The sequence below is a fragment of the Pristiophorus japonicus genome, unplaced genomic scaffold (assembly GCF_044704955.1).
Source record: "Pristiophorus japonicus isolate sPriJap1 unplaced genomic scaffold, sPriJap1.hap1 HAP1_SCAFFOLD_99, whole genome shotgun sequence".
Taxonomy (NCBI): Eukaryota; Metazoa; Chordata; class Chondrichthyes; family Pristiophoridae; genus Pristiophorus; species Pristiophorus japonicus.
Genome location: NW_027254919.1, coordinates 1,755,001 through 1,777,500, shown reverse-complemented (window position 1 = coordinate 1,777,500; position 22,500 = coordinate 1,755,001). Strand labels below are relative to the sequence as shown.

Below are 22,500 nucleotides of genomic sequence, written 5' to 3'. Positions count from 1 at the left end.
ATGGATTGCACTCAACAAAACGTTGCATTTTCTTTTCATGCCAAGCATTTTGCATGAATGCATTGCAATGCTAACACACGTTTTACCTGGCAAGACTGAAGTACAATCTGTGCTGAACAGTTTGAAACAGAAACAGCTATTTGAGAACCCATAGCCTCAACGGCATCTGTGTGATTTGCTCTGCATCGATAATTAACAGACCGTAAATAGGTGAAACTGACGCTGTGAATGCAAAAATATCAATCCAAAGTGTAATGTTGGAGTTGATTTTGTAGATTTTGAGGAATGTTTCAAATGGGCGACCGTAGTTGATTCCATGGTTAAATGGTGAGCACTCTGGACTCTAAACTCTAGCAATCCTGGTTCAAATCTCAGGGGAGCCTGAATGCTTGTTGTCCCAGCTGCTGGAAATTCAGGTCAAACAAGTAAAAAACTGCAGGTTTGCAGATTTGTTGCTTTTGACATTGATGCTTGATCTGCAAGTCGAGTTTTCAAATCGTGTGTTCAACCGGCAGTTCCCTGTTCCAATCTGCAGAGGAAAAATTAGTTTGCTGTTTCATGCTGCATAATGTGTGCTGAGATTATCTGTGCAATATGCATTCCTCAGGATGAATAAATGCAACGCCTTTTGAAATGCATGCAGTACATGGTTTGCACTCAACAAAACGTTGCATTTTCTTTTCATGCCAAGCATCATGCATGAATGCATTGCAATGCCAACGCACGTTTTACCTGGCAAGACTGAAGTACAATCTGTGCTGAACAGTGTGAAACAGAAACAGATATTATGAGAAGCCATTGCCTCAACGGCATCTGTGTGAATTGCTCTGCATCGATAATTAACAGACCGTAAATCGGTGAAACTGACGCTGTGAATGCAAAAAGGACAATCCAAAGTGTAATGTTGGAATTGATTTGGAAGATTTTGAGAAAGCTTTCAAATGTTTTGGCATAGTTGGTTCCATGGTGTAATGGTGAGCACTCTGGACTCTGAATCCAGCGATCTGAGTTCAAATCTCAGTGGAACCTGAATGTTTGTTGTCCCAGCTGCTGAAAATTTGGACCAAGCATGTCGAAGGCTGCTGTTTGGCAGTTTTGTTGCCTTTGTCATTGATGCTTAATCTGCAAGTCGAGTTTTCAAATCGTGTGTTCAACCGGCAGTGAGCTGTTCCAATCAGCAGAGCAGAAATTAGTTTGTTGTTTAATGCTGCCTTTGCCTGCACAATGTGTGCTGAGATTATCTGTGCAATATGCACTCCGCAGCATGAATAAACGCAATGCCTTTTGAAATGCATGGATTGCACTCAACAAAACGTTGCATTTTCTTTTCATGCCAAGCATTTTGCATGAATGCATTGCAATGCTAACACACGTTTTACCTGGCAAGACTGAAGTACAATCTGTGCTGAACAGTTTGAAACAGAAACAGCTATTTGAGAACCCATAGCCTCAACGGCATCTGTGTGATTTGCTCTGCATCGATAATTAACAGACCGTAAATAGGTGAAACTGACGCTGTGAATGCAAAAATATCAATCCAAAGTGTAATGTTGGAGTTGATTTTGTAGATTTTGAGGAATGTTTCAATGGGTGACCGTAGTTGATTCCATGGTGAAATGGTGAGCACTCTGGACTCTAAACTCTAGCAATCCTGGTTCAAATCTCAGGGGAGCCTGAATGGTTGTTGTCCCAGCTGCTGGAAATTCAGGTCAAACAAGTAAAAAACTGCAGGTTTGCAGTTTTGTTGCCTTTGACATTGATGCTTGATCTGCAAGTCGAGTTTTCAAATCGTGTGTTCAACCGGCAGTTCCCTGTTCCAATCAGCAGAGGAAAAATTAGTTTGCTGTTTCATGCTGCATAATGTGTGCTGAGATTATCTGTGCAATATGCATTCCTCAGGATGAATAAATGCAACGCCTTTTGAAATGCATGCAGTACATGGTTTGCACTCAACAAAACGTTGCATTTTCTTTTCATGCCAAGCATGATGCATGAATGCATTGCAATGCCAACGCACGTTTTACCTGGCAAGACTGAAGTACAATCTGTGCTGAACAGTGTGAAACAGAAACAGATATTATGAGAAGCCATTGCCTCAACGGCATCTGTGTGAATTGCTCTGCATCGATAATTAACAGACCGTAAAGAGGTGAAACTGACGCTGTGAATGCAAAAAGGACAATCCAAAGTGTAATGTTGGAATTGATTTGGCAGATTTTGAGAAAGCTTTCAAATGTTTTGGCATAGTTGGTTCCATGGTGTAATGGTGAGCACTCTGGACTCTGAATCCAGCGATCCGAGTTCAAATCTCGGTGAAACCTGAATATTTGTTGTCCCAGCTGCTGAAAATTTGGACCAAGCATGTCGAAGGCTGCTCTTTGGCAGTTTTGTTGCCTTTGTCATTGATGCTTGATCTGCAAGTCGAGTTTTCAAATCGTGTGTTCAACCGGCAGTTACCTGTTCCAATCAGCAGAGTAGAAATTAGTTTGCTGTTTAATGCTGCCTTTGCCTGCACAATGTGTGCTGAGATTATCTGTGCAATATGCACTCCGCAGCATGAATAAACGCAATGCCTTTTGAAATGCATGGATTGCACTCAACAAAACGTTGCATTTTCTTTTCATGCCAAGCATTTTGCATGAATGCATTGCAATGCTAACACACGTTTTACCTGGCAAGACTGAAGTACAATCTGTGCTGAACAGTTTGAAACAGAAACAGCTATTTGAGAACCCAAAGCCTCAACGGCATCTGTGTGATTTGCTCTGCATCGATAATTAACAGACCGTAAATAGGTGAAACTGACGCTGTGAATGCAAAAATATCAATCCAAAGTGTAATGTTGGAGTTGATTTTGTAGATTTTGAGGAATGTTTCAAATGGGCGACCGTAGTTGATTCAATGGTGAAATGGTGAGCACTCTGGACTCTAAACTCTAGCAATCCTGGTTCAAATCTCAGGGGAGCCTGAATGCTTGTTGTCCCAGCTGCTGGAAATTCAGGTCAAACAAGTAAAAAACTGCAGGTTTGCAGATTTGTTGCTTTTGACATTGATGCTTGATCTGCAAGTCGAGTTTTCAAATCGTGTGTTCAACCGGCAGTTCCCTGTTCCAATCAGCAGAGGAAAAATTAGTTTGCTGTTTCATGCTGCATAATGTGTGCTGAGATTATCTGTGCAATATGCATTCCTCAGGATGAATAAATGCAACGCCTTTTGAAATGCATGCAGTACATGGTTTGCACTCAACAAAACGTTGCATTTTCTTTTCATGCCAAGCATGATGCATGAATGCATTGCAATGCCAACGCACGTTTTACCTGGCAAGACTGAAGTACAATCTGTGCTGAACAGTGTGAAACAGAAACAGATATTATGAGAAGCCATTGCCTCAACGGCATCTGTGTGAATTGCTCTGCATCGATAATTAACAGACCGTAAATCGGTGAAACTGACGCTGTGAATGCAAAAAGGACAATCCAAAGTGTAATGTTGGAATTGATTTGGCAGATTTTGAGAAAGCTTTCAAATGTTTTGGCATAGTTGGTTCCATGGTGTAATGGTGAGCACTCTGGACTCTGAATCCAGCGATCCGAGTTCAAATCTCGGTAGAACCTGAATGTTTGTTGTCCCAGCTGCTGAAAATTTGGACCAAGCATGTCGAAGGCTGCTGTTTGGCAGTTTTGTTGCCTTTGTCATTGATGCTTGATCTGCAAGTCGAGTTTTCAAATCGTGTGTTCAACCGGCAGTGAGCTGTTCCAATCAGCAGAGTAGAAATTAGTTTGTTGTTGAATGCTGCCTTTGCCTGCACAATGTGTGCTGAGATTATCTGTGCAATATGCACTCCGCAGCATGAATAAACGCAATGCCTTTTGAAATGCATGGATTGCACTCAACAAAACGTTGCATTTTCTTTTCATGCCAAGCATTTTGCATGAATGCATTGCAATGCTAACACACGTTTTACCTGGCAAGACTGAAGTACAATCTGTGCTGAACAGTTTGAAACAGAAACAGCTATTTGAGAACCCATAGCCTCAACGGCATCTGTGTGATTTGCTCTGCATCGATAATTAACAGACCGTAAATAGGTGAAACTGACGCTGTGAATGCAAAAATATCAATCCAAAGTGTAATGTTGGAGTTGATTTTGTAGATTTTGAGGAATGTTTCAAATGGGTGACCGTAGTTGATTCCATGGTGAAATGGTGAGCACTCTGGACTCTAAACTCTAGCAATCCTGGTTCAAATCTCAGGGGAGCCTGAATGGTTGTTGTCCCAGCTGCTGGAAATTCAGGTCAAACAAGTAAAAAACTGCAGGTTTGCAGATTTGTTGCCTTTGACATTGATGCTTGATCTGCAAGTCGAGTTTTCAAATCGTGTGTTCAACCGGCAGTTCCCTGTTCCAATCAGCAGAGGAAAAATTAGTTTGCTGTTTCATGCTGCATAATGTGTGCTGAGATTATCTGTGCAATATGCATTCCTCAGGATGAATAAATGCAACGCCTTTTGAAATGCATGCAGTACATGGTTTGCACTCAACAAAACGTTGCATTTTCTTTTCATGCCAAGCATCATGCATGAATGCATTGCAATGCCAACGCACGTTTTACCTGGCAAGACTGAAGTACAATCTGTGCTGAACAGTGTGAAACAGAAACAGATATTATGAGAAGCCATTGCCTCAACGGCATCTGTGTGAATTGCTCTGCATCGATAATTAACAGACCGTAAATCGGTGAAACTGACGCTGTGAATGCAAAAAGGACAATCCAAAGTGTAATGTTGGAATTGATTTGGCAGATTTTGAGAAAGCTTTCAAATGTTTTGGCATAGTTGGTTCCATGGTGTAATGGTGAGCACTCTGGACTCTGAATCCAGCGATCCGAGTTTAAATCTCGGTGGAACCTGAATGTTTGTTGTCCCAGCTGCTGAAAATTTGGACCAAGCATGTAGAAGGCTGCTGTTTGGCAGTTTTGTTGCCTTTGTCATTGATGCTTGATCTGCAAGTCGAGTTTTCAAATCGTGTGTTCAACCGGCAGTGAGCTGTTCCAATCAGCAGAGTAGAAATTAGTTTGTTGTTTAATGCTGCCTTTGCCTGCACAATGTGTGCTGAGATTATCTGTGCAATATGCACTCCGCAGCATGAATAAACGCAATGCCTTTTGAAATGCATGGATTGCACTCAACAAAACGTTGCATTTTCTTTTCATGCCAAGCATTTTGCATGAATGCATTGCAATGCTAACACACGTTTTACCTGGCAAGACTGAAGTACAATCTGTGCTGAACAGTTTGAAACAGAAACAGCTATTTGAGAACCCATAGCCTCAACGGCATCTGTGTGATTTGCTCTGCATCGATAATTAACAGACCGTAAATAGGTGAAACTGACGCTGTGAATGCAAAAATATCAATCCAAAGTGTAATGTTGGAGTTGATTTTGTAGATTTTGAGGAATGTTTCAAATGGGCGACCGTAGTTGATTCCATGGTGAAATGGTGAGCACTCTGGACTCTAAACTCTAGCAATCCTGGTTCAAATCTCAGGGGAGCCTGAATGCTTGTTGTCCCAGCTGCTGGAAATTCAGGTCAAACAAGTAAAAAACTGCAGGTTTGCAGTTTTGTTGCCATGACATTGATGCTTGATCTGCAAGTCGAGTTTTCAAATCGTGTGTTCAACCGGCAGTTCCCTGTTCCAATCAGCAGAGGAAAAATTAGTTTGCTGTTTCATGCTGCATAATGTGTGCTGAGATTATCTGTGCAATATGCATTCCTCAGGATGAATAAATGCAACGCCTTTTGAAATGCATGCAGTACATGGTTTGCACTCAACAAAACGTTGCATTTTCTTTTCATGCCAAGCATCATGCATGAATGCATTGCAATGCCAACGCACGTTTTACCTGGCAAGACTGAAGTACAATCTGTGCTGAACAGTGTGAAACAGAAACAGATATTATGAGAAGCCATTGCCTCAACGGCATCTGTGTGAATTGCTCTGCATCGATAATTAACAGACCGTAAATCGGTGAAACTGACGCTGTGAATGCAAAAAGGACAATCCAAAGTGTAATGTTGGAATTGATTTGGCAGATTTTGAGAAAGCTTTCAAATGTTTTGGCATAGTTGGTTCCATGGTGTAATGGTGAGCACTCTGGACTCTGAATCCAGCGATCCGAGTTCAAATCTCGGTGGAACCTGAATGTTTGTTGTCCCAGCTGCTGAAAATTTGGACCAAGCATGTAGAAGGCTGCTGTTTGGCAGTTTTGTTGCCTTTGTCATTGATGCTTGATCTGCAAGTCGAGTTTTCAAATCGTGTGTTCAACCGGCAGTTACCTGTTCCAATCAGCAGAGTAGAAATTAGTTTGCTGTTTTATGCTGCCTTTGCCTGCACAATGTGTGCTGAGATTATCTGTGCAATATGCACTCCGCAGCATGAATAAACGCAATGCCTTTTGAAATGCATGGATTGCACTCAACAAAACGTTGCATTTTATTTTCATGCCAAGCATTTTGCATGAATGCATTGCAATGCTAACACACGTTTTACCTGGCAAGACTGAATTACAATCTGTGCTGAACAGTTTGAAACAGAAACAGCTATTTGAGAACCCATAGCCTCAACGGCATCTGTGTGATTTGCTCTGCATCGATAATTAACAGACCGTAAATAGGTGAAACTGACGCTGTGAATGCAAAAATATCAATCCAAAGTGTAATGTTGGAGTTGATTTTGTAGATTTTGAGGAATGTTTCAAATGGGCGACCGTAGTTGATTCCATGGTGAAATGGTGAGCACTCTGGACTCTAAACTCTAGCAATCCTGGTTCAAATCTCAGGGGAGCCTGAATGCTTGTTGTCCCAGCTGCTGGAAATTCAGGTCAAACAAGTAAAAAACTGCAGGTTTGCAGATTTGTTGCTTTTGACATTGATGCTTGATCTGCAAGTCGAGTTTTCAAATCGTGTGTTCAACCGGCAGTTCCCTGTTCCAATCAGCAGAGGAAAAATTAGTTTGCTGTTTCATGCTGCATAATGTGTGCTGAGATTATCTGTGCAATATGCATTCCTCAGGATGAATAAATGCAACGCCTTTTGAAATGCATGCAGTACATGGTTTGCACTCAACAAAACGTTGCATTTTCTTTTCATGCCAAGCATGATGCATGAATGCATTGCAATGCCAACGCACGTTTTACCTGGCAAGACTGAAGTACAATCTGTGCTGAACAGTGTGAAACAGAAACAGATATTATGAGAAGCCATTGCCTCAACGGCATCTGTGTGAATTGCTCTGCATCGATAATTAACAGACCGTAAATCGGTGAAACTGACGCTGTGAATGCAAAAAGGACAATCCAAAGTGTAATGTTGGAATTGATTTGGCAGATTTTGAGAAAGCTTTCAAATGTTTTGGCATAGTTGGTTCCATGGTGTAATGGTGAGCACTCTGGACTCTGAATCCAGCGATCTGAGTTCAAATCTCGGTGAAACCTGAATATTTGTTGTCCCAGCTGCTGAAAATTTGGACCAAGCATGTCGAAGGCTGCTCTTTGGCAGTTTTGTTGCCTTTATCATTGATGCTTGATCTGCAAGTCGAGTTTTCAAATCGTGTGTTCAACCGGCAGTTACCTGTTCCAATCAGCAGAGTAGAAATTAGTTTGCTGTTTTATGCTGCCTTTGCCTGCACAATGTGTGCTGAGATTATCTGTGCAATATGCACTCCGCAGCATGAATAAACGCAATGCCTTTTGAAATGCATGGATTGCACTCAACAAAACGTTGCATTTTCTTTTCATGCCAAGCATTTTGCATGAATGCATTGCAATGCTAACACACGTTTTACCTGGCAAGACTGAAGTACAATCTGTGCTGAACAGTTTGAAACAGAAACAGCTATTTGAGAACCCATAGCCTCAACGGCATCTGTGTGATTTGCTCTGCATCGATAATTAACAGACCGTAAATAGGTGAAACTGACGCTGTGAATGCAAAAATATCAATCCAAAGTGTAATGTTGGAGTTGATTTTGTAGATTTTGAGGAATGTTTCAAATGGGCGACCGTAGTTGATTCCATGGTGAAATGGTGAGCACTCTGGACTCTAAACTCTAGCAATCCTGGTTCAAATCTCAGGGGAGCCTGAATGCTTGTTGTCCCAGCTGCTGGAAATTCAGGTCAAACAAGTAAAAAACTGCAGGTTTGCAGATTTGTTGCTTTTGACATTGATGCTTGATCTGCAAGTCGAGTTTTCAAATCGTGTGTTCAACCGGCAGTTCCCTGTTCCAATCAGCAGAGGAAAAATTAGTTTGCTGTTTCATGCTGCATAATGTGTGCTGAGATTATCTGTGCAATATGCATTCCTCAGGATGAATAAATGCAACGCCTTTTGAAATGCATGCAGTACATGGTTTGCACTCAACAAAACGTTGCATTTTCTTTTCATGCCAAGCCAGATGCATGAATGCATTGCAATGCCAACGCACGTTTTACCTGGCAAGACTGAAGTACAATCTGTGCTGAACAGTGTGAAACAGAAACAGATATTATGAGAAGCCATTGCCTCAACGGCATCTGTGTGAATTGCTCTGCATCGATAATTAACAGACCGTAAATCGGTGAAACTGACGCTGTGAATGCAAAAAGGACAATCCAAAGTGTAATGTTGGAATTGATTTGGCAGATTTTGAGAAAGCTTTCAAATGTTTTGGTATAGTTGGTTCCATGGTGTAATGGTGAGCACTCTGGACTCTGAATCCAGCGATCCGAGTTCAAATCTCGGTGAAACCTGAATATTTGTTGTCCCAGCTGCTGAAAATTTGGACCAAGCATGTCGAAGGCTGCTCTTTGGCAGTTTTGTTGCCTTTGTCATTGATGCTTGATCTGCAAGTCGAGTTTTCAAATCGTGTGTTCAACCGGCAGTTACCTGTTCCAATCAGCAGAGTAGAAATTAGTTTGCTGTTTAATGCTGCCTTTGCCTGCACAATGTGTGCTGAGATTATCTGTGCAATATGCACTCCGCAGCATGAATAAACGCAATGCCTTTTGAAATGCATGGATTGCACTCAACAAAACGTTGCATTTTCTTTTCATGCCAAGCATTTTGCATGAATGCATTGCAATGCTAACACACGTTTTACCTGGCAAGACTGAAGTACAATCTGTGCTGAACAGTTTGAAACAGAAACAGCTATTTGAGAACCCATAGCCTCAACGGCATCTGTGTGATTTGCTCTGCATCGATAATTAACAGACCGTAAATAGGTGAAACTGACGCTGTGAATGCAAAAATATCAATCCAAAGTGTAATGTTGGAGTTGATTTTGTAGATTTTGAGGAATGTTTCAAATGGGCGACCGTAGTTGATTCAATGGTGAAATGGTGAGCACTCTGGACTCTAAACTCTAGCAATCCTGGTTCAAATCTCAGGGGAGCCTGAATGCTTGTTGTCCCAGCTGCTGGAAATTCAGGTCAAACAAGTAAAAAACTGCAGGTTTGCAGATTTGTTGCTTTTGACATTGATGCTTGATCTGCAAGTCGAGTTTTCAAATCGTGTGTTCAACCGGCAGTTCCCTGTTCCAATCAGCAGAGGAAAAATTAGTTTGCTGTTTCATGCTGCATAATGTGTGCTGAGATTATCTGTGCAATATGCATTCCTCAGGATGAATAAATGCAACGCCTTTTGAAATGCATGCAGTACATGGTTTGCACTCAACAAAACGTTGCATTTTCTTTTCATGCCAAGCATGATGCATGAATGCATTGCAATGCCAACGCACGTTTTACCTGGCAAGACTGAAGTACAATCTGTGCTGAACAGTGTGAAACAGAAACAGATATTATGAGAAGCCATTGCCTCAACGGCATCTGTGTGAATTGCTCTGCATCGATAATTAACAGACCGTAAATAGGTGAAACTGACGCTGTGAATGCAAAAATATCAATCCAAAGTGTAATGTTGGAGTTGATTTTGTAGATTTTGAGGAATGTTTCAAATGGGTGACCGTAGTTGATTCCATGGTGAAATGGTGAGCACTCTGGACTCTAAACTCTAGCAATCCTGGTTCAAATCTCAGGGGAGCCTGAATGGTTGTTGTCCCAGCTGCTGGAAATTCAGGTCAAACAAGTAAAAAACTGCAGGTTTGCAGATTTGTTGCCTTTGACATTGATGCTTGATCTGCAAATCGTGTGTTCAACCGGCAGTTCCCTGTTCCAATCAGCAGAGGAAAAATTAGTTTGCTGTTTCATGCTGCATAATGTGTGCTGAGATTATCTGTGCAATATGCATTCCTCAGGATGAATAAATGCAACGCCTTTTGAAATGCATGCAGTACATGGTTTGCACTCAACAAAACGTTGCATTTTCTTTTCATGCCAAGCATCATGCATGAATGCATTGCAATGCCAACGCACGTTTTACCTGGCAAGACTGAAGTACAATCTGTGCTGAACAGTGTGAAACAGAAACAGATATTATGAGAAGCCATTGCCTCAACGGCATCTGTGTGAATTGCTCTGCATCGATAATTAACAGACCGTAAATCGGTGAAACTGACGCTGTGAATGCAAAAAGGACAATCCAAAGTGTAATGTTGGAATTGATTTGGCAGATTTTGAGAAAGCTTTCAAATGTTTTGGCATAGTTGGTTCCATGGTGTAATGGTGAGCACTCTGGACTCTGAATCCAGCGATCCGAGTTCAAATCTCGGTGGAACCTGAATGTTTGTTGTCCCAGCTGCTGAAAATTTGGACCAAGCATGTAGAAGGCTGCTGTTTGGCAGTTTTGTTGCCTTTGTCATTGATGCTTGATCTGCAAGTCGAGTTTTCAAATCGTGTGTTCAACCGGCAGTTACCTGTTCCAGTCAGCAGAGTAGAAATTAGTTTGCTGTTTTATGCTGCCTTTGCCTGCACAATGTGTGCTGAGATTATCTGTGCAATATGCACTCCGCAGCATGAATAAACGCAATGCCTTTTGAAATGCATGGATTGCACTCAACAAAACGTTGCATTTTATTTTCATGCCAAGCATTTTGCATGAATGCATTGCAATGCTAACACACGTTTTACCTGGCAAGACTGAATTACAATCTGTGCTGAACAGTTTGAAACAGAAACAGCTATTTGAGAACCCATAGCCTCAACGGCATCTGTGTGATTTGCTCTGCATCGATAATTAACAGACCGTAAATAGGTGAAACTGACGCTGTGAATGCAAAAATATCAATCCAAAGTGTAATGTTGGAGTTGATTTTGTAGATTTTGAGGAATGTTTCAAATGGGCGACCGTAGTTGATTCCATGGTGAAATGGTGAGCACTCTGGACTCTAAACTCTAGCAATCCTGGTTCAAATCTCAGGGGAGCCTGAATGCTTGTTGTCCCAGCTGCTGGAAATTCAGGTCAAACAAGTAAAAAACTGCAGGTTTGCAGATTTGTTGCTTTTGACATTGATGCTTGATCTGCAAGTCGAGTTTTCAAATCGTGTGTTCAACCGGCAGTTCCCTGTTCCAATCAGCAGAGGAAAAATTAGTTTGCTGTTTCATGCTGCATAATGTGTGCTGAGATTATCTGTGCAATATGCATTCCTCAGGATGAATAAATGCAACGCCTTTTGAAATGCATGCAGTACATGGTTTGCACTCAACAAAACGTTGCATTTTCTTTTCATGCCAAGCATGATGCATGAATGCATTGCAATGCCAACGCACGTTTTACCTGGCAAGACTGAAGTACAATCTGTGCTGAACAGTGTGAAACAGAAACAGATATTATGAGAAGCCATTGCCTCAACGGCATCTGTGTGAATTGCTCTGCATCGATAATTAACAGACCGTAAATCGGTGAAACTGACGCTGTGAATGCAAAAAGGACAATCCAAAGTGTAATGTTGGAATTGATTTGGCAGATTTTGAGAAAGCTTTCAAATGTTTTGGCATAGTTGGTTCCATGGTGTAATGGTGAGCACTCTGGACTCTGAATCCAGCGATCTGAGTTCAAATCTCGGTGAAACCTGAATATTTGTTGTCCCAGCTGCTGAAAATTTGGACCAAGCATGTCGAAGGCTGCTCTTTGGCAGTTTTGTTGCCTTTATCATTGATGCTTGATCTGCAAGTCGAGTTTTCAAATCGTGTGTTCAACCGGCAGTTACCTGTTCCAATCAGCAGAGTAGAAATTAGTTTGCTGTTTTATGCTGCCTTTGCCTGCACAATGTGTGCTGAGATTATCTGTGCAATATGCACTCCGCAGCATGAATAAACGCAATGCCTTTTGAAATGCATGGATTGCACTCAACAAAACGTTGCATTTTCTTTTCATGCCAAGCATTTTGCATGAATGCATTGCAATGCTAACACACGTTTTACCTGGCAAGACTGAAGTACAATCTGTGCTGAACAGTTTGAAACAGAAACAGCTATTTGAGAACCCATAGCCTCAACGGCATCTGTGTGATTTGCTCTGCATCGATAATTAACAGACCGTAAATAGGTGAAACTGACGCTGTGAATGCAAAAATATCAATCCAAAGTGTAATGTTGGAGTTGATTTTGTAGATTTTGAGGAATGTTTCAAATGGGCGACCGTAGTTGATTCCATGGTGAAATGGTGAGCACTCTGGACTCTAAACTCTAGCAATCCTGGTTCAAATCTCAGGGGAGCCTGAATGCTTGTTGTCCCAGCTGCTGGAAATTCAGGTCAAACAAGTAAAAAACTGCAGGTTTGCAGATTTGTTGCTTTTGACATTGATGCTTGATCTGCAAGTCGAGTTTTCAAATCGTGTGTTCAACCGGCAGTTCCCTGTTCCAATCAGCAGAGGAAAAATTAGTTTGCTGTTTCATGCTGCATAATGTGTGCTGAGATTATCTGTGCAATATGCATTCCTCAGGATGAATAAATGCAACGCCTTTTGAAATGCATGCAGTACATGGTTTGCACTCAACAAAACGTTGCATTTTCTTTTCATGCCAAGCCAGATGCATGAATGCATTGCAATGCCAACGCACGTTTTACCTGGCAAGACTGAAGTACAATCTGTGCTGAACAGTGTGAAACAGAAACAGATATTATGAGAAGCCATTGCCTCAACGGCATCTGTGTGAATTGCTCTGCATCGATAATTAACAGACCGTAAATCGGTGAAACTGACGCTGTGAATGCAAAAAGGACAATCCAAAGTGTAATGTTGGAATTGATTTGGCAGATTTTGAGAAAGCTTTCAAATGTTTTGGCATAGTTGGTTCCATGGTGTAATGGTGAGCACTCTGGACTCTGAATCCAGCGATCCGAGTTCAAATCTCGGTGAAACCTGAATGTTTGTTGTCCCAGCTGCTGAAAATTTGGACCAAGCATGTCGAAGGCTGCTCTTTGGCAGTTTTGTTGCCTTTGTCATTGATGCTTGATCTGCAAGTCGAGTTTTCAAATCGTGTGTTCAACCGGCAGTTACCTGTTCCAATCAGCAGAGTAGAAATTAGTTTGCTGTTTAATGCTGCCTTTGCCTGCACAATGTGTGCTGAGATTATCTGTGCAATATGCACTCCGCAGCATGAATAAACGCAATGCCTTTTGAAATGCATGGATTGCACTCAACAAAACGTTGCATTTTCTTTTCATGCCAAGCATTTTACATGAATGCATTGCAATGCTAACACACGTTTTACCTGGCAAGACTGAAGTACAATCTGTGCTGAACAGTTTGAAACAGAAACAGCTATTTGAGAACCCAAAGCCTCAATGGCATCTGTGTGATTTGCTCTGCATCGATAATTAACAGACCGTAAATAGGTGAAACTGACGCTGTGAATGCAAAAATATCAATCCAAAGTGTAATGTTGGAGTTGATTTTGTAGATTTTGAGGAATGTTTCAAATGGGCGACCGTAGTTGATTCCATGGTGAAATGGTGAGCACTCTGGACTCTAAACTCTAGCAATCCTGGTTCAAATCTCAGGGGAGCTTGAATGCTTGTTGTCCCAGCTGCTGGAAATTCAGGTCAAACAAGTAAAAAACTGCAGGTTTGCAGATTTGTTGCTTTTGACATTGATGCTTGATCTGCAAGTCGAGTTTTCAAATCGTGTGTTCAACCGGCAGTTCCCTGTTCCAATCAGCAGAGGAAAAATTAGTTTGCTGTTTCATGCTGCATAATGTGTGCTGAGATTATCTGTGCAATATGCATTCCTCAGGATGAATAAATGCAACGCCTTTTGAAATGCATGCAGTACATGGTTTGCACTCAACAAAACGTTGCATTTTCTTTTCATGCCAAGCATCATGCATGAATGCATTGCAATGCCAACGCACGTTTTACCTGGCAAGACTGAAGTACAATCTGTGCTGAACAGTGTGAAACAGAAACAGATATTATGAGAAGCCATTGCCTCAACGGCATCTGTGTGAATTGCTCTGCATCGATAATTAACAGACCGTAAATCGGTGAAACTGACGCTGTGAATGCAAAAAGGACAATCCAAAGTGTAATGTTGGAATTGATTTGGCAGATTTTGAGAAAGCTTTCAAATGTTTTGGCATAGTTGGTTCCATGGTGTAATGGTGAGCACTCTGGACTCTGAATCCAGCGATCCGAGTTTAAATCTCGGTGGAACCTGAATGTTTGTTGTCCCAGCTGCTGAAAATTTGGACCAAGCATGTAGAAGGCTGCTGTTTGGCAGTTTTGTTGCCTTTGTCATTGATGCTTGATCTGCAAGTCGAGTTTTCAAATCGTGTGTTCAACCGGCAGTGAGCTGTTCCAATCAGCAGAGTAGAAATTAGTTTGTTGTTTAATGCTGCCTTTGCCTGCACAATGTGTGCTGAGATTATCTGTGCAATATGCACTCCGCAGCATGAATAAACGCAATGCCTTTTGAAATGCATGGATTGCACTCAACAAAACGTTGCATTTTCTTTTCATGCCAAGCATTTTGCATGAATGCATTGCAATGCTAACACACATTTTACCTGGCAAGACTGAAGTACAATCTGTGCTGAACAGTTTGAAACAGAAACAGCTATTTGAGAACCCATAGCCTCAACGGCATCTGTGTGATTTGCTCTGCATCGATAATTAACAGACCGTAAATAGGTGAAACTGACGCTGTGAATGCAAAAATATCAATCCAAAGTGTAATGTTGGAGTTGATTTTGTAGATTTTGAGGAATGTTTCAAATGGGCGACCGTAGTTGATTCCATGGTGAAATGGTGAGCACTCTGGACTCTAAACTCTAGCAATCCTGGTTCAAATCTCAGGGGAGCCTGAATGCTTGTTGTCCCAGCTGCTGGAAATTCAGGTCAAACAAGTAAAAAACTGCAGGTTTGCAGTTTTGTTGCCTTTGACATTGATGCTTGATCTGCAAGTCGAGTTTTCAAATCGTGTGTTCAACCGGCAGTTCCCTGTTCCAATCAGCAGAGGAAAAATTAGTTTGCTGTTTCATGCTGCATAATGTGTGCTGAGATTATCTGTGCAATATGCATTCCTCAGGATGAATAAATGCAACGCCTTTTGAAATGCATGCAGTACATGGTTTGCACTCAACAAAACGTTGCATTTTCTTTTCATGCCAAGCATCATGCATGAATGCATTGCAATGCCAACGCACGTTTTACCTGGCAAGACTGAAGTACAATCTGTGCTGAACAGTGTGAAACAGAAACAGATATTATGAGAAGCCATTGCCTCAACGGCATCTGTGTGAATTGCTCTGCATCGATAATTAACAGACCGTAAATCGGTGAAACTGACGCTGTGAATGCAAAAAGGACAATCCAAAGTGTAATGTTGGAATTGATTTGGCAGATTTTGAGAAAGCTTTCAAATGTTTTGGCATAGTTGGTTCCATGGTGTAATGGTGAGCACTCTGGACTCTGAATCCAGTGATCTGAGTTCAAATCTCGGTGAAACCTGAATATTTGTTGTCCCAGCTGCTGAAAATTTGGACCAAGCATGTCGAAGGCTGCTCTTTGGCAGTTTTGTTGCCTTTATCATTGATGCTTGATCTGCAAGTCGAGTTTTCAAATCGTGTGTTCAACCGGCAGTTACCTGTTCCAATCAGCAGAGTAGAAATTAGTTTGCTGTATTATGCTGCCTTTGCCTGCACAATGTGTGCTGAGATTATCTGTGCAATATGCACTCCGCAGCATGAATAAACGCAATGCCTTTTGAAATGCATGGATTGCACTCAACAAAACGTTGCATTTTCTTTTCATGCCAAGCATTTTGCATGAATGCATTGCAATGCTAACACACGTTTTACCTGGCAAGACTGAAGTACAATCTGTGCTGAACAGTTTGAAACAGAAACAGCTATTTGAGAACCCATAGCCTCAACGGCATCTGTGTGATTTGCTCTGCATCGATAATTAACAGACCGTAAATAGGTGAAACTGACGCTGTGAATGCAAAAATATCAATCCAAAGTGTAATGTTGGAGTTGATTTTGTAGATTTTGAGGAATGTTTCAAATGGGCAACCGTAGTTGATTCCATGGTGAAATGGTGAGCACTCTGGACTCTAAACTCTAGCAATCCTGGTTCAAATCTCAGGGGAGCCTGAATGCTTGTTGTCCCAGCTGCTGGAAATTCAGGTCAAACAAGTAAAAAACTGCAGGTTTGCAGATTTGTTGCTTTTGACATTGATGCTTGATCTGCAAGTCGAGTTTTCAAATCGTGTGTTCAACCGGCAGTTCCCTGTTCCAATCAGCAGAGGAAAAATTTGTTTGCTGTTTCATGCTGCATAATGTGTGCTGAGATTATCTGTGCAATATGCATTCCTCAGGATGAATAAATGCAACGCCTTTTGAAATGCATGCAGTATATGGTTTGCACTCAACAAAACGTTGCATTTTCTTTTCATGCCAAGCATCATGCATGAATGCATTGCAATGCCAACGCACGTTTTACCTGGCAAGACTGAAGTACAATCTGTGCTGAACAGTGTGAAACAGAAACAGATATTATGAGAAGCCATTGCCTCAATGGCATCTGTGTGAATTGCTCTGCATCGATAATTAACAGACCGTAAATCGGTGAAACTGACGCTGTGAATGCAAAAAGGACAATCCAAAGTGTAATGTTGGAATTGATTTGGCAGATTTTGAGAAAGCTTTCAAATGTTTTGGCATAGTTGGTTCCATGGTGTAATGGTGAGCACTCTGGACTCTGAATCCAGCGATCCGAGTTCAAATCTCGGTGGAACCTGAATGTTTGTTGTCCCAGCTGCTGAAAATTTGGACCAAGCATGTAGAAGGCTGCTGTTTGGCAGTTTTGTTGCCTTTGTCATTGATGCTTGATCTGCAAGTCGAGTTTTCAAATCGTGTGTTCAACCGGCAGTGAGCTGTTCCAATCAGCAGAGTAGAAATTAGTTTGTTGTTTAATGCTGCCTTTGCCTGCACAATGTGTGCTGAGATTATCTGTGCAATATGCACTCCGCAGCATGAATAAACGCAATGCCTTTTGAAATGCATGGATTGCACTCAACAAAACGTTGCATTTTCTTTTCATGCCAAGCATTTTGCATGAATGCATTGCAATGCTAACACGCGTCTTAGCTGGCAAGACTGAAGTACAATCTGTGCTGAACAGTTTGAAACAGAAACAGCTATTTGAGAACCCATAGCCTCAACGGCATCTGTGTGAATTGCTCTGCATCGATAATTAACAGACCGTAAATAGGTGAAACTGACGCTGTGAATGCAAAAATATCAATCCAAAGTGTAATGTTGGAGTTGATTTTGTAGATTTTGAGGAATGTTTCAAATGGGCGACCGTAGTTAATTCCATGGTGAAATGGTGAGCACTCTGGACTCCAAACTCTAGCAATCCTGGTTCAAATCTCAGGGGAGCCTGAATGCTTGTTGTCCCAGCTGCTGGAAATTCAGGTCAAACAAGTAAAAAACTGCAGGTTTGCAGATTTGTTGCTTTTGACATTGATGCTTGATCTGCAAGTCGAGTTTTCAAATCGTGTGTTCAACCGGCAGTTCCCTGTTCCAATCAGCAGAGGAAAAATTAGTTTGCTGTTTCATGCTGCATAATGTGTGCTGAGATTATCTGTGCAATATGCATTCCTCAGGATGAATAAATGCAACGCCTTTTGAAATGCATGCAGTACATGGTTTGCACTCAACAAAACGTTGCATTTTCTTTTCATGCCAAGCATGATGCATGAATGCATTGCAATGCCAACGCACGTTTTACCTGGCAAGACTGAAGTGCAATCTGTGCTGAACAGTGTGAAACAGAAACAGATATTATGAGAAGCCATTGCCTCAACGGCATCTGTGTGAATTGCTCTGCATCGATAATTAACAGACCGTAAATCGGTGAAACTGACGCTGTGAATGCAAAAAGGACAATCCAAAGTGTAATGTTGGAATTGATTTGGCAGATTTTGAGAAAGCTTTCAAATGCTTTGGCATAGTTGGTTCCATGGTGTAATGGTGAGCACTCTGGACTCTGAATCCAGCGATCCGAGTTCAAATCTCGGTGGAACCTGAATATTTGTTGTCCCAGCTGCTGAAAATTTGGACCAAGCATGTCGAAGGCTGCTCTTTGGCAGTTTTGTTGCCTTTGTCATTGATGCTTGATCTGCAAGTCGAGTTTTCAAATCGTGTGTTCAACCGGCAGTTACCTGTTCCAATCAGCAGAGTAGAAATTAGTTTGCTGTTTAATGCTGCCTTTGCCTGCACAATGTGTGCTGAGATTATCTGTGCAATATGCACTCCGCAGCATGAATAAACGCAATGCCTTTTGAAATGCATGGATTGCACTCAACAAAACGTTGCATTTTCTTTTCATGCCAAGCATTTTGCATGAATGCATTGCAATGCTAACACACATTTTACCTGGCAAGACTGAAGTACAATCTGTGCTGAACAGTTTGAAACAGAAACAGCTATTTGAGAACCCATAGCCTCAACGGCATCTGTGTGATTTGCTCTGCATCGATAATTAACAGACCGTAAATAGGTGAAACTGACGCTGTGAATGCAAAAATATCAATCCAAAGTGTAATGTTGGAGTTGATTTTGTAGATTTTGAGGAATGTTTCAAATGGGCGACCGTAGTTGATTCCATGGTGAAATGGTGAGCACTCTGGACTCTAAACTCTAGCAATCCTGGTTCAAATCTCAGGGGAGCCTGAATGCTTGTTGTCCCAGCTGCTGGAAATTCAGGTCAAACAAGTAAAAAACTGCAGGTTTGCAGATTTGTTGCTTTTGACATTGATGCTTGATCTGCAAGTCGAGTTTTCAAATCGTGTGTTCAACCGGCAGTTCCCTGTTCCAATCAGCAGAGGAAAAATTAGTTTGCTGTTTCATGCTGCATAATGTGTGCTGAGATTATCTGTGCAATATGCATTCCTCAGGATGAATAAATGCAACGCCTTTTGAAATGCATGCAGTACATGGTTTGCACTCAACAAAACGTTGCATTTTCTTTTCATGCCAAGCATCATGCATGAATGCATTGCAATGCCAACGCACGTTTTACCTGGCAAGACTGAAGTACAATCTGTGCTGAACAGTGTGAAACAGAAACAGATATTATGAGAAGCCATTGCCTCAACGGCATCTGTGTGAATTGCTCTGCATCGATAATTAACAGACCGTAAATCGGTGAAACTGACGCTGTGAATGCAAAAAGGACAATCCAAAGTGTAATGTTGGAATTGATTTGGCAGATTTTGAGAAAGCTTTCAAATGTTGTGGCATAGTTGGTTCCATGGTGTAATGGTGAGCACTCTGGACTCTGAATCCAGCGATCCGAGTTCAAATCTCGGTGGAACCTGAATGTTTGTTGTCCCAGCTGCTGAAAATTTGGACCAAGCATGTAGAAGGCTGCTGTTTGGCAGTTTTATTGACTTTGTCATTGATGCTTGATCTGCAAGTCGAGTTTTCAAATCGTGTGTTCAACCGGCAGTTACCTGTTCCAATCAGCAGAGTAGAAATTAGTTTGCTGTTTAATGCTGCCTTTGCCTGCACAATGTGTGCTGAGATTATCTGTGCAATATGCACTCCGCAGCATGAATAAACGCAATGCCTTTTGAAATGCATGGATTGCACTCAACAAAACGTTGCATTTTCTTTTCATGCCAAGCATTTTGCATGAATGCATTGCAATGCTAACACACGTTTTACCTGGCAAGACTGAAGTACAATCTGTGCTGAACAGTTTGAAACAGAAACAGCTATTTGAGAACCCATAGCCTCAACGGCATCTGTGTGAATTGCTCTGCATCGATAATTAACAGACCGTAAATAGGTGAAACTGACGCTGTGAATGCAAAAATATCAATCCAAAGTGTAATGTTGGAGTTGATTTTGTAGATTTTGAGGAATGTTTCAAATGGGCGACCGTAGTTGATTCCATGGTGAAATGGTGAGCACTCTGGACTCTAAACTCGAGCAATCCTCGTTCAAATCTCAGGGGAGCCTGAATGCTTGTTGTCCCAGCTGCTGGAAATTCAGGTCAAACAAGTAAAAAACTGCAGGTTTGCAGATTTGTTGCCTTTGACATTGATGCTTGATCTGCAAGTCGAGTTTTCAAATCGTGTGTTCAACTGGCAGTTCCCTGTTCCAATCAGCAGAGGAAAAATTAGTTTGCTGTTTCATGCTGCATAATGTGTGCTGAGATTATCTGTGCAATAGGCATTCCTCAGGATGAATAAATGCAACGCCTTTTGAAATGCATGCAGTACATGGTTTGCACTCAACAAAACGTTGCATTTTCTTTTCATGCCAAGCATTATGCATGAATGCATTGCAATGCCAACGCACGTTTTACCTGCCAAGACTGAAGTACAATCTGTGCTGAACAGTGTGAAAGAGAAACAGATATTATGAGAAGCCATTGCCTCAACGGCATCTGTGTGAATTGCTCTGCATCGATAATTAACAGACCGTAAATCGGTGAAACTGACGCTGTGAATGCAAAAAGGACAATCCAAAGTGTAATGTTGGAATTGATTTGGCAGATTTTGAGAAAGCTTTCAAATGTTTTGGCATAGTTGGTTCCATGGTGTAATGGTGAGCACTCTGGACTCTGAATCCAGCGATCCGAGTTCAAATCTCGGTGGAACCTGAATGTTTGTTGACCCAGCTGCTGAAAATTTAGACCAAGCATGTAGAAGGCTGCTGTTTGGCAGTTTTGTTGCCTTTGTCATTGATGCTTGATCTGCAAGTCGAGTTTTCAAATCGTGTGTTCAACCGGCAGTTACCTGTTCCAATCAGCAGAGGAAAAATTAGTTTGCTGTTTCATGCTGCCTTTGCCTGCATAATGTGTGCTGAGATTATCTGTGCAATATGCATTCCTCAGGATGAATAAATGCAACGCCTTTTGAAATGCATGCAGTACATGGTTTGCACTCAACAAAACGTTGAATTTTCTTTTCATGCCAAGCATTTTGCATGAATGCATTGCAATGCCAACGCACGTTTTACCTGCCAAGACTGAGGTACAATCTATGCTGAACAGTGTGAAACAGAAACAGCTATTTGAGAACTCATAGCCTCAACGGCATCTGTGTGAATTGCTCTGCATTGATAATTAACAGACCGTAAATAGGTGAAACTGACGCTGTGAATGCAAAAATTTCAATCCAAAGTGTAATGTTGGAGTTGATTTTGTAGATTTTGAGGAATGTTTCAAATGGGCGACCGTAGTTGATTCCATGGTGAAATGGTGAGCACTCTGGACTCTAAACTCTAGCAATCCTGGTTCAAATCTCAGGGGAGCCTGAATGCTTGTTGTCCCAGCTGCTGGAAATTCAGGTCAAACAAGTAAAAAACTGCAGGTTTGCAGATTTGTTGCTTTTGACATTGATGCTTGATCTGCAAGTCGAGTTTTCAAATCGTGTGTTCAACCGGCAGTTCCCTGTTCCAATCAGCAGAGGAAAAATTTGTTTGCTGTTTCATGCTGCATAATGTGTGCTGAGATTATCTGTGCAATATGCATTCCTCAGGATGAATAAATGCAACGCCTTTTGAAATGCATGCAGTATATGGTTTGCACTCAACAAAACGTTGCATTTTCTTTTCATGCCAAGCATCATGCATGAATGCATTGCAATGCCAACGCACGTTTTACCTGGCAAGACTGAAGTACAATCTGTGCTGAACAGTGTGAAACAGAAACAGATATTATGAGAAGCCATTGCCTCAATGGCATCTGTGTGAATTGCTCTGCATCGATAATTAACAGACCGTAAATCGGTGAAACTGACGCTGTGAATGCAAAAAGGACAATCCAAAGTGTAATGTTGGAATTGATTTGGCAGATTTTGAGAAAGCTTTCAAATGTTTTGGCATAGTTGGTTCCATGGTGTAATGGTGAGCACTCTGGACTCTGAATCCAGCGATCCGAGTTCAAATCTCGGTGGAACCTGAATGTTTGTCGTCCCAGCTGCTGAAAATTTGGACCAAGCATGTAGAAGGCTGCTGTTTGGCAGTTTTGTTGCCTTTGTCATTGATGCTTGATCTGCAAGTCGAGTTTTCAAATCGTGTGTTCAACCGGCAGTGAGCTGTTC

At 41.6% G+C, this 22,500-nt stretch overlaps 17 non-coding genes across 17 annotated transcripts; all 17 read left to right on the top strand.

Annotated features, from left to right (window-relative positions):
- Positions 1–957: 957 nt before the first annotated feature.
- Positions 958–1,029, top strand: trnaq-cug (transfer RNA glutamine (anticodon CUG)). The gene has a single exon. It is a non-coding gene; the product is annotated as a tRNA-Gln (tRNA).
- A 1,220-nt stretch (positions 1,030–2,249) lies between these two features.
- On the top strand, positions 2,250–2,321 carry trnaq-cug (transfer RNA glutamine (anticodon CUG)). Its single transcript has one exon. It is a non-coding gene; the product is annotated as a tRNA-Gln (tRNA).
- A 1,221-nt stretch (positions 2,322–3,542) lies between these two features.
- trnaq-cug (transfer RNA glutamine (anticodon CUG)) lies at positions 3,543–3,614 on the top strand. Its single transcript has one exon. It is a non-coding gene; the product is annotated as a tRNA-Gln (tRNA).
- A 1,221-nt stretch (positions 3,615–4,835) lies between these two features.
- Positions 4,836–4,907, top strand: trnaq-cug (transfer RNA glutamine (anticodon CUG)). Its single transcript has one exon. It is a non-coding gene; the product is annotated as a tRNA-Gln (tRNA).
- A 1,220-nt stretch (positions 4,908–6,127) lies between these two features.
- trnaq-cug (transfer RNA glutamine (anticodon CUG)) lies at positions 6,128–6,199 on the top strand. The gene has a single exon. It is a non-coding gene; the product is annotated as a tRNA-Gln (tRNA).
- A 1,221-nt stretch (positions 6,200–7,420) lies between these two features.
- Positions 7,421–7,492, top strand: trnaq-cug (transfer RNA glutamine (anticodon CUG)). The gene has a single exon. It is a non-coding gene; the product is annotated as a tRNA-Gln (tRNA).
- A 1,221-nt stretch (positions 7,493–8,713) lies between these two features.
- On the top strand, positions 8,714–8,785 carry trnaq-cug (transfer RNA glutamine (anticodon CUG)). Its single transcript has one exon. It is a non-coding gene; the product is annotated as a tRNA-Gln (tRNA).
- A 1,855-nt stretch (positions 8,786–10,640) lies between these two features.
- Positions 10,641–10,712, top strand: trnaq-cug (transfer RNA glutamine (anticodon CUG)). Its single transcript has one exon. It is a non-coding gene; the product is annotated as a tRNA-Gln (tRNA).
- A 1,221-nt stretch (positions 10,713–11,933) lies between these two features.
- Positions 11,934–12,005, top strand: trnaq-cug (transfer RNA glutamine (anticodon CUG)). Its single transcript has one exon. It is a non-coding gene; the product is annotated as a tRNA-Gln (tRNA).
- A 1,221-nt stretch (positions 12,006–13,226) lies between these two features.
- On the top strand, positions 13,227–13,298 carry trnaq-cug (transfer RNA glutamine (anticodon CUG)). The gene has a single exon. It is a non-coding gene; the product is annotated as a tRNA-Gln (tRNA).
- A 1,221-nt stretch (positions 13,299–14,519) lies between these two features.
- On the top strand, positions 14,520–14,591 carry trnaq-cug (transfer RNA glutamine (anticodon CUG)). Its single transcript has one exon. It is a non-coding gene; the product is annotated as a tRNA-Gln (tRNA).
- A 1,221-nt stretch (positions 14,592–15,812) lies between these two features.
- On the top strand, positions 15,813–15,884 carry trnaq-cug (transfer RNA glutamine (anticodon CUG)). The gene has a single exon. It is a non-coding gene; the product is annotated as a tRNA-Gln (tRNA).
- A 1,221-nt stretch (positions 15,885–17,105) lies between these two features.
- On the top strand, positions 17,106–17,177 carry trnaq-cug (transfer RNA glutamine (anticodon CUG)). The gene has a single exon. It is a non-coding gene; the product is annotated as a tRNA-Gln (tRNA).
- Positions 17,178–18,398: 1,221 nt separating this feature from the next.
- Positions 18,399–18,470, top strand: trnaq-cug (transfer RNA glutamine (anticodon CUG)). Its single transcript has one exon. It is a non-coding gene; the product is annotated as a tRNA-Gln (tRNA).
- A 1,221-nt stretch (positions 18,471–19,691) lies between these two features.
- On the top strand, positions 19,692–19,763 carry trnaq-cug (transfer RNA glutamine (anticodon CUG)). The gene has a single exon. It is a non-coding gene; the product is annotated as a tRNA-Gln (tRNA).
- Positions 19,764–20,984: 1,221 nt separating this feature from the next.
- Positions 20,985–21,056, top strand: trnaq-cug (transfer RNA glutamine (anticodon CUG)). The gene has a single exon. It is a non-coding gene; the product is annotated as a tRNA-Gln (tRNA).
- A 1,230-nt stretch (positions 21,057–22,286) lies between these two features.
- trnaq-cug (transfer RNA glutamine (anticodon CUG)) lies at positions 22,287–22,358 on the top strand. Its single transcript has one exon. It is a non-coding gene; the product is annotated as a tRNA-Gln (tRNA).
- Positions 22,359–22,500: the final 142 nt, after the last annotated feature.